Source organism: Ostrea edulis, chromosome 3 (assembly GCF_947568905.1).
Source record: "Ostrea edulis chromosome 3, xbOstEdul1.1, whole genome shotgun sequence".
Classification (NCBI taxonomy): Eukaryota; Metazoa; Mollusca; class Bivalvia; order Ostreida; family Ostreidae; genus Ostrea; species Ostrea edulis.
Genome location: NC_079166.1, coordinates 92,474,749 through 92,484,465, shown reverse-complemented (window position 1 = coordinate 92,484,465; position 9,717 = coordinate 92,474,749). Strand labels below are relative to the sequence as shown.

The 9,717-nt window shown below is 34.6% G+C and overlaps 2 protein-coding genes across 3 annotated transcripts in view; both read left to right on the top strand.

Moving 5' to 3' along the window:
- The window catches only part of LOC125673047 (uncharacterized), a 424,666-nt gene that overhangs the window by 324,910 nt on the left and 90,039 nt on the right, over positions 1–9,717 (top strand). The gene's annotated exons all lie outside the window — the stretch shown is intronic.
- LOC130053012 (serine/threonine-protein kinase rio2-like) overlaps positions 1–9,717 on the top strand; it is a 28,223-nt gene that overhangs the window by 895 nt on the left and 17,611 nt on the right. The gene's annotated exons all lie outside the window — the stretch shown is intronic.

The following is a 9,717-nucleotide window of genomic DNA, read 5'->3' as shown; positions in this document are numbered from 1 at the left end:
GAACAAAGTTCGCTCAAATTACGACACGGTAATTGTGCCATAAATATCGGTATAATTCACACTTAAGTTACGGCACATTAACTGTGTCATAAGTACCGGTATAACTTCATTCGCAATATTTACACTCCAGCGTGATAAAAATGTTATACAAGTATGAGAAAATATTATGATGAAATGACCCCTGGTAGGAAACAAAACAATAAAGGGTTTGCTACGGGTTTACACAATAGAAAATAAACCCAATTGATATAATTCGGGTGGGCTACATCATTAATTATATATAATTAATAGCAACATCGATTAGTCGAGACAGGCTATTTTTACATTTCAGTTAAATAGACACCGAAGTTGCACGGATATGTACACGTACGTGACGATCTGTCATGCATGATCAGGTCATAACTAATTATCGATGATGCGTACGACAGATTGGTATATTAGACATATATAAATCTTTGGTCATCTGAGTGGAGGTTAACGTAAGTAGGTGGATTTTCGACTGGTCCAAAGCAACACTAGCTGTCATTTCGAAGTTGGGCATTCTTATTGTAAAATTTTGATTTATTGTCTCAATGGTAAAAAAAGTAAGGCTTATAAACTTATGTTATCAGTTCGTGATAACTGTATACATTAGATACTTCATTCAGAGGCTCTGAAGGAAGTAAAATGACATCATTGTCTTACCGAAGAAAAAAATTGATTTTATTGATCTTTTTTGATAAATTCTTAAAATTTGTTTTACGTTTATTGATAATAATGATCAAAATTATATAAAACCTATTATAATGACCCATTTTTATAACAAAATAAAATTGTCATAGTTTAAGCTAATGTTGCTTTACAGCTGAACAGGCTGACACAACCAATTATTGATTGAATCATTCTGAGTTCATTGATTGGTTAAGATATGTCTAATGCTATCTGACGTGTTCATGTCAATTGCGTTCAAGACGGATGTGACCGATCAACAAGGAATGTTGGGATGTTTAATGATCCTCCTAGGCGACTGATCCCAATTCTGTTTTCCCAGGTGTTCATGTTTGCCTAAACTCTTATTTTTTTGTATTCCTTATACTGCTTATAGGATATATGAGATGATCACGGTTCGTTGTCTTGTTTTCAGCTGCCTATGTAAGGATACGGCGATTTACTGCGCAGCAAATGCTCAAAAATCGTAGCAGTCAACAATTATAAATATTTTGAAGGCTTACATGCTTTCAACTGAAAGAGGAATAAAACATCAAAAATAAATCTTATAAATGTAGGACACGAACAACAATGCTTTGACATTGAAAGCTTTCAAATTACTTAATTTAATTAGAAATACAGTTTTAATAGAGAGCAATCCGAAAAAAATAATCATAAAACGTCTGTTAGACTTGAACCCGCGATCTACATATTGTTGTGCATTACGTGGTATAAATATAATATAGAGTGCCCAGTTAGTGCAGTAACTACATAAGTCGTTCGCCATAGGCTGAGTTGTACAGATCTCCGAGATGATCGTCTCTAGAGGTCTGGTCTGTGACTTGAATACAACTAACTTGACAGCTGCTCAGTATCGGGAATGTCGAGTCCGATCTGAATAACATCGAATATTACTACAATATCAGCAGTTGACTCGTTGACCTTCCGAGCTACCCAACTAGGCGATTGAATTTAAGGCCATAGGACACCTAAGATTTTGAACACATCAAGTAAAGTAGGAGTTTTTGTGTTTTTGTGCGTCGTGCATAGTTGCCAACCTCCAACATGTAGAAGGAAGTTACTAAACAGAGTACGTTAGAGTACTATAGAGTACGCTGGTAAAATGTCATAACCGAATGCAATTTAAGTGTTTATTTGTATGTAGACCGCTTAAATAAACATGATTATAAAATAATTTCGCAATATTTCTCAAAAGTACTTGTTTTTTTTTAGCTATATTTTGACCAGAAAACATTAAATTTATTGAAGATTTACGGCATCCCGATCCCGATTATTAGCGATGTGACGTATTACATCAGTAATTGATTCCATAATTAATTCCATCTATGATTGATAGTTACTCGGAAATCATGATCTTTGATTCTCTTGTTTTGTTTTCCTCTTGTATTTTTAGCTCACCTGAGCTGAAAGCTCAAGTGAGCTTTTCTGATCACCCGTATTCCGGCGTCCGTCCGTCCGTCTGTCCGTCTGTAAACTTTTCACATTTTCAACTTCTTCTCAACAACCACTGGGCCAATTTCAACCAAAGTTGGCACAAAACATCCTTAGATAAAGGGAATTCTAAATTGTTAAAATAAAGGGCCAGGCCACCTTCCAAGGGGAGATAATCAAGAAAAGGTAAAAATAGGGTAGGGTCATTAAAAAATCTTCTTCTCAAGAACCACTGGGCCAGAAAAGATGAAATTTATAGATAAGCTTTATTAGGTAGTGCAGATTCTAAATTGTTAAAATCATGGCCCCCGGGGGTCGGATGGGGCCACAATAGGGGGTCAAAGTTTTACATACAAATATATAGGGAAAATCTTTAAAAATCTTCTTCTCAAGAACCACTGAACCAGAAAAACTGAGATTTATATGAAAGCTTCCTTATATAATGCAAATTCTAAATTGTTAAAATCATGGCCCCCGGGGGTCGGATGGGGCCACAATAGGGGGTCAAAGTTTTACATACAAATATATAGGGAAAATCTTTAAAAATCTTCTTCTCAAGAACCACTGAACCAGAAAAACTGATATTTATATGAAAGCTTCCTTATATAATGCAAATTCTAAATTGTTAAAATCATGGCCCCCGGGGCATCAAAGTTTTATATACAAATATATAGGAAAAATCTTTAAAAATCTTCTTCCCAGAACCACTAAGCCAGAAAAGCTGAGATTTTTATGAAAACTTTCTGATATGGTGCAGATTCAGGTTTGTTGAATTCTTGCCCCCCTGGGGTAGGATTGGGCCACAATAGGGGATCAAAGTTTTACATACAAATATATAGGGAAAATCTTTAAAAATCTTCTTCTCAAGAACCATTGGGCCAAGGAAGTTCATATTTACATGAAAGCTTTCTGACATAGTGTAGATTCAAGTTTGCAAAAACCATGGCCTCCAGGGGTAGGTTTGGGGCCATAATAGAGACTACGGTTTTACATGCAAATATATATGGAAAATCTTCTGATATGGACCAAGGTGACTCAGGTGAGCGATGTGGCCCATGGGCCTCTTGTTTTTTTTTTTGGAGGGGTTATGTCTCCCCCCTTTAAATTTATCTTTTTTGATTTTATGTTTTGTACCTTTGTTGTCTTTTAAAGTTTTTGTAATTTGATTTGGTGAATGTGGAAAAGAAAGTGAAATACTTTCATTTTCAAAAATGCTTCAAAAGGTTAGTGTCCGTGTGAAGATTCTCAATTCGATATAGGTGGGTCTTTAGATAGGAGAACAACTCTACACAACCCTTACATATAATGTCTACTTTATTCTTGTCAATGTTGATAATCAGAATTAAACTATAAACTACTTTATGGTACTTTGAACAATGATGTACATGAAAGTAAATGGGAAAAAAAGAAAGATGTGTTTCCATCATGTGAAGCATGCAATATAGATTATTATTATTATTTACAGTATTTATATAGCGCATTATATAATAAAAAAAAATCTAAGCGCTTTACATTAAAACAACAATAAACTACAATTAAAAATTGAACATATCTAAAACAGTGTGAAAAAAAAATCGTAATTAAACTATAGAAAATACATACAAAAAGGTTTCATGAAAAAGAATATTAATACTGTCACTGGAAATGGCTTACATAAAATCGTGATAAGCAAGTCTGAAGAAGTAAGTTTTTAATTTTTTCTTGAAAAGTTCGAAAGAAGATGAAGACATAAAACAATAATGTATGAATTTAAAATCATTAAGCATATTTGGGAGAAATAATTAGCTCCTTCTTGGAGTTTTATATTACATGGGACACTATTGTACTAGCAATCAACAAAAAAAAAAGAAAAAAAAAAAAACAAACAAAAAAAACAAAAAAAAAAAAAAAAAAACCAAACAAAATAAAGAACAAACAAAGAAAAAAAACAAAAAAAAAAAAAACAAAAAAAAAAACCAATCTTTCTGAATAATCTTATATCCTCTGTTAAGTTTTTTCTATTTATAAATATAGAATGAAATACAGATTACAGAAAGAGAAAATGATGGAGCAAGATCTGCATACGTTTAACATTGAACGTGTTAATCCATAGTTATAATGCAATACTTTTGTTTACATATGTTAAATATACTAGTAATAGTTCGTTTCGTTTAAAGCGGATTTTTCAATTTACAAGTTAATTCTTGACACAATTTCATAGTTTTTAGTATTTAGCACAAATCATTTAGTTTTACACATGCTATTTTCAATTAAGCAATCTAATTGTAAACAAAAACATGGCACGAGCCTTGTTGATATAAGAAAGAATTGTGAATGCTGTATCTCACTTGTAGCTCAAAAGTTGATATCAAAATTTTGGTTGAACATTAGAAATACTTTAGTTAAGCTGGATCGATCCTCATGTGACTTATCAATATTAATATTATTGATTTTCACTCAGTATAGTTTAATTTCATCAATAACCAAAGAGAATATGTATGTCGCCACCTTTTTAAAGATGTCATACATACAAAAACAGAAGTATATATCAACATAAAAAAATCAAACATTTTCGTTAAACAGAATAATAAAAATTGATCTAAAAAAAACTTACTGATATGACAATTTTTAAATGTCAACAGTTAAGAAAAGTGCTAATTCATAGATATATAAAAATTAATTGTGGATATTAGTGAAATCATTGTGTCATGGACATGCAGTAGAGGTAATTCTAGCATAGGAGTTATTGCCCTTGACAACATTTTAAAAATTATAAATACATGTAATTTATTATCTATGGAAAATAAAAACTTTGTCAGTATCAAACGTTTACCAAATTTTTTATTATACCCGCACTTTCTAAAGAAAGCTCGGGTATATTATTTTTATCCTGGTTCATCCGTCTGTCCGTCCCAGTTGTTGTCACTAAAACTGTGTCCACATTTACAGCGCAATCCAAATGATATTCTAGGTGCTAAATAGCAAAGTCCTTTAGATGTACAATAAGGTTTCAGAAATTTCATATTGGCCCCAGGGGGCAAATAGGGTATGAAAATGACATTTTTTTTTCACATAAAGCTTGTCACTTAAACTCCATCTACAGCTGTAGGAGCAGTCACAAGCTATTCTAGGAGCTGAATAGCAATGTCCTGTAGATGTGCAATAAGGTTTTGGAATTTTCATATTGGCCCCAGAACGCAAATAGAGGCCGAAAATGACGTTTTCTATCACAAAGCTTGTCACTTAAACTCCATCTACATCTTTAGGAATAGTCATATGATATTCAAGGAGCTGAATAGTAATGTTCTGTAGATGTGCAATAAGGTTTTGGAATTTCCATATTGGCCCCATGGGGCAAATAGGAGCCGAAAAATGACGTTTTCTATCATAAAGCTCCATCTACATCTTTAGGAGTAGTCACATGATATTCTAGGATTGTTGACCTTGAATGACTTTGAAAATGAGTCAAGGCCAAAGGTCAAGATCACTTTCTCCTCCACAAGCTCTTAAGTGGTTGACTTCAAAAATGGGGTCATGGTCAAAGGTCAAGGTCACTCTTCAAGATGTGAGTCTCCACAAGCAATGCAACATTGAGTATGTACGTCATTCCAAAGGAAGTCTATATCCCCTTCCTTCACGGGATTCAGAATGATAGCTGTCTTCACCAAGTACTTGCAAGACACAGATAGATGACCGACACTCTACGCATAACTTGGAGAAACAGTCTCCGTGGGAAAGCTCTGTCAATGTCAAGGAGGACTGCATGGACCAACCAAGTGCCAATTTACATATCTGCCCAATGTTCAACATTAGGGCACTGGTACTGATCTTTAAGCAATACACAAAATTGACACTCTACACAAACTGATAATACCCCCCCCCCCAATTAAAACAAATGCACATAGACAGAAAGAGCTACACTTGTACATTTCACCTTCTGTAATATTGTAAACCAATAAATGAACAAAAAATATTATTAAAAAAAAGAAAAAAGAAGAAGAAATGATAAATAAAATAAAATAAATGAATAAGCTAGACTTGTCTGATCAGGAATGATGCAATATCCTCTGTACATACTCTATACTCAGGAAACATTTTCTTTGCGCCTTTGCTCAGCCTCTTAAATCCAAGTGAACTCACTGAAATGACCTCCACGTCCACACATGTACACAAATCATCCAACAAGGAAATGCGCAGCTTCCCCTCCTGTCGTCCGTTTACTGCATCCTCAAAAATGAAAGTAGAAATCCCCGCCAACCAACTCTCTCACACGTCACTGTTTCGGATCCTATAAAAAAGTCACTTTATCAAAGTACAATGAGCATCACCATGCATTCAAACACAAATAAACAACATTGATATCATTCAAACTCCATTATTTCTTCTCTTTAAATCATCTAGTATTTAACCCTGGTCACATTACCTTCGTAAATATTTTGCTCACTAAAAAGTCATGCCGGGTCAAATGATCATAGATATATTTAGAGGGGGTGGGGGTGGAACAGCATATGACGATATCTGATCATCAACTTTTATCACATTTGTTTGAGCATGTAAGTCACTAAAAATTAAACCTGTCGTAAAAATACACACTGAAGTAACTACAAGGAATTGCAGAAAACCTGGATACCAATTAGGGTATCATTCTGTCTCTGTAATTGAGCTTGTGAAGTAGATCTTACAGAAACGGATGCAGGAATTTTTTAAGGGGAGGGGGGGGGGCAGTACTTGATCTTTTAGAAACTTTTCACAACGTCCTTCTGCTATCTATATCTATGTTTGATATAGCAAAGAAATGAGAGAGAAAGGGTTACTCCCAGTAAGCTGGGGGCGGCCTAGGCCCCCAGAAGCTGTAGGGTAAATGGTGCAACTCCTGCATTCTGAACATTTCCTGGACCTTCCTTTTCCCTTTCAAATTCTCTACTTTTTAAAATTCTTTTTTTTATTAAAATTGTTTATGTTACATATACTTTTTAAGAATTCTTTTTAAAGCGATACTTGCATTTGACGAAAATATTGTAAATATTTTATCAGTGTGTCGTCTTATTTATCCTAGAATTAAACGATAATTATACTGGTGTTGATAAATTTGAATGAAACAATTAGTAGTACATATACATGTAAGTATCTACCTTTCATATCATTTGGACTCAAAGTCTCGTTAAAATTGAATCATTCTTAAATTGTTTGGTTCTCCAAAGGGGCGCTCTGGAACCCCCCCCCCCCTCCTTCTGGATCCACCCATGTCTTATGTGTTGCTTCTGCTAGGAACTTTCATTTGCGATTACAGTCACTTGCCCTTTATAACCATAACAATGCGAAGTAATATAAGCCCCGTCAGTTTTATTGACAACGGCAATTTCTTTCCTTTGAAATGGTAAAGAAGTTCGATTTATTGACACTTCTCTCTCCCCCCCATCTCTCTCTCTCTCTCTCTCTCTCTCTCTCTCTCTCTCTCTCTCTCTCTCTCTCTCTCTCTTCTTTATGGTAGGCAGTTGAAACGATGTGTAGTGAAAATGTAAGTTTAAACGGTGAATCTAATCGTATTTTGCAGATTTGGTATATCGAAGTTTGGCTTTAAATACGTACAGTTTTAATAGCGTTAGGTGTAGTTGTCAAATTAATGAGTCAACTTTTCCATCCCCTTTTGGAACTGAGGATGCAATGGGTCGGAGATGGGCCACTTCAAAGTCGATCTCTAGCCTATCTCTAAAGGGCAGCGAATATGCATTACATGCATAGTCTAAACATATTTTCTATCATGACAAACTTCACCTTCTATACAATAGTTAGGCTCCGTAGAATTAAGATTAAAGATGGCGACCTTCATATAGGCGCTTCGTGTCGTTGTTGCTAAGTCAATCATTGGGCGGCTCAATTGACTTGTATTTTTCCGAGTTTATGTACATTTTGATAAACGAAGGTTAGCATCTTTGTCTCTTGGATTAAATCATAAAGACTTAGGAAGAAAGGTTAATGACTTGATTTCTGGGGCAAGTTATACGAGTTTAACCTGGTTTGGGTCAGTTTACATTTTTTTATAATCCGCTTCAGCATAAACTGATCCAGACCAGGTTATACTCGTATAACTTGCCCCAGAATTAAAGTCACTCCTTAATTAATCTTTCTGTGTGTGGTTTTGATGATTCCAGGAAAACGAATGTGTACGCTGGAATATCAAGTAAATGGTGTCTCTTTCATAATACATCAATTTTCTCTTCAACTGATGAAAAGCTAATTGTAACCAGACCTGGTTTCTCTCAACCCCTGCTCTTTAATTCTGTCGTTGTAAATACATTTACAGAATCACATAGGAATCTAATAAGATCCTTAGCTATCTCAAGAATAGCCTCGTCTTGGTTATGCATAGTGTTATAATCTATTATCGTGTGTTCTGCGTCACTAAGTGTGTTCGAGTTGTTTTTCTTGTTTGTGCTATCAGCTGATTCTGATTTTCAGTCAGGATGTTCTAGATTGTCGACTTTTTGTATTCTTTCTATAAGCGTATCAACATACCGTGGTAGCAAGTCAATTTGTCTTTGGTGTGTTCCAAGTTCAAGGTCAAAATCTGAATTCATTGCTTTGATATTTATCGTCAATACTTGCTATAAAATCGTTACGAAAATTATTCTATTTCTTATCACATGACGAACGTATTTTTTTCTGACTATTTTGAAAGATCCTCACCGCGATTGTTATTAAAGTAATTTGCTCTATCATTTTCGTCTCAAAATCCTTTGTCAATCACATCCGCGACTTCGAACAGTTTGCTAGTGGGTTTTGGAATTTGTTCATCAGACGACAGCCTACGCCAACCCCGTTCCAATCTTCTCCTTACATGGACCCCCAAACACACTTCCAAATTAACAAGTTTGTCAAAAAACACAGACTAAACTCACATTGCAATGGCTTTTTTATCCACACAAACATTCACGGGTTAAAATCACTGCCTAGTCATCTTAACGCATACGCAACTTTATGTTTGAATAAAAGGACCTCTAAATCGAATACATTTTTCACAATGCAGTGCAAGTTATTTCCCTCTAAATCAAGGAGCACACAAACCGTTGCGATCCACAATTCAGAACGTGAGCATAATGATTTACTATATCTGTCTGTAATTAAAGGTACCAGTTAAGATACTTTTTTGTACTTAATGAACGTAATTTTAGCCACTGATTTCATTTCTGTAGACTGTGCGATTTTTTTGTTTCGTAGGCAAAGTTGTATCATGATGTAGCAAAATCTGTAAATATCAAAGTAGTCCTCTGCTTAGATCATGATCAAAGTATCTTGAACATATCATTAATTCTTTATTATTAATTTTAATCAAAATTTTGGATTCATATTTTCCCTGGAACACCATTATTGCATTGCATTTATGATAGGATGAATATCTAAATTCAAATATTGGGGAGGGGGTCCTGTAAGTTTTAGCCTGGTTCCCGAGGCCTCGGGAACCAGGCTACTATAAGTTTGTCATCCGACGTCACTTTTCACACACATATTATTATTATTTTCAGCAAACATCAAATGTAGTTCGAAGTGGGGAGGGTTGTTGATGAAAACTATGTGAATTTAATTTCCTCTTGTTAGACG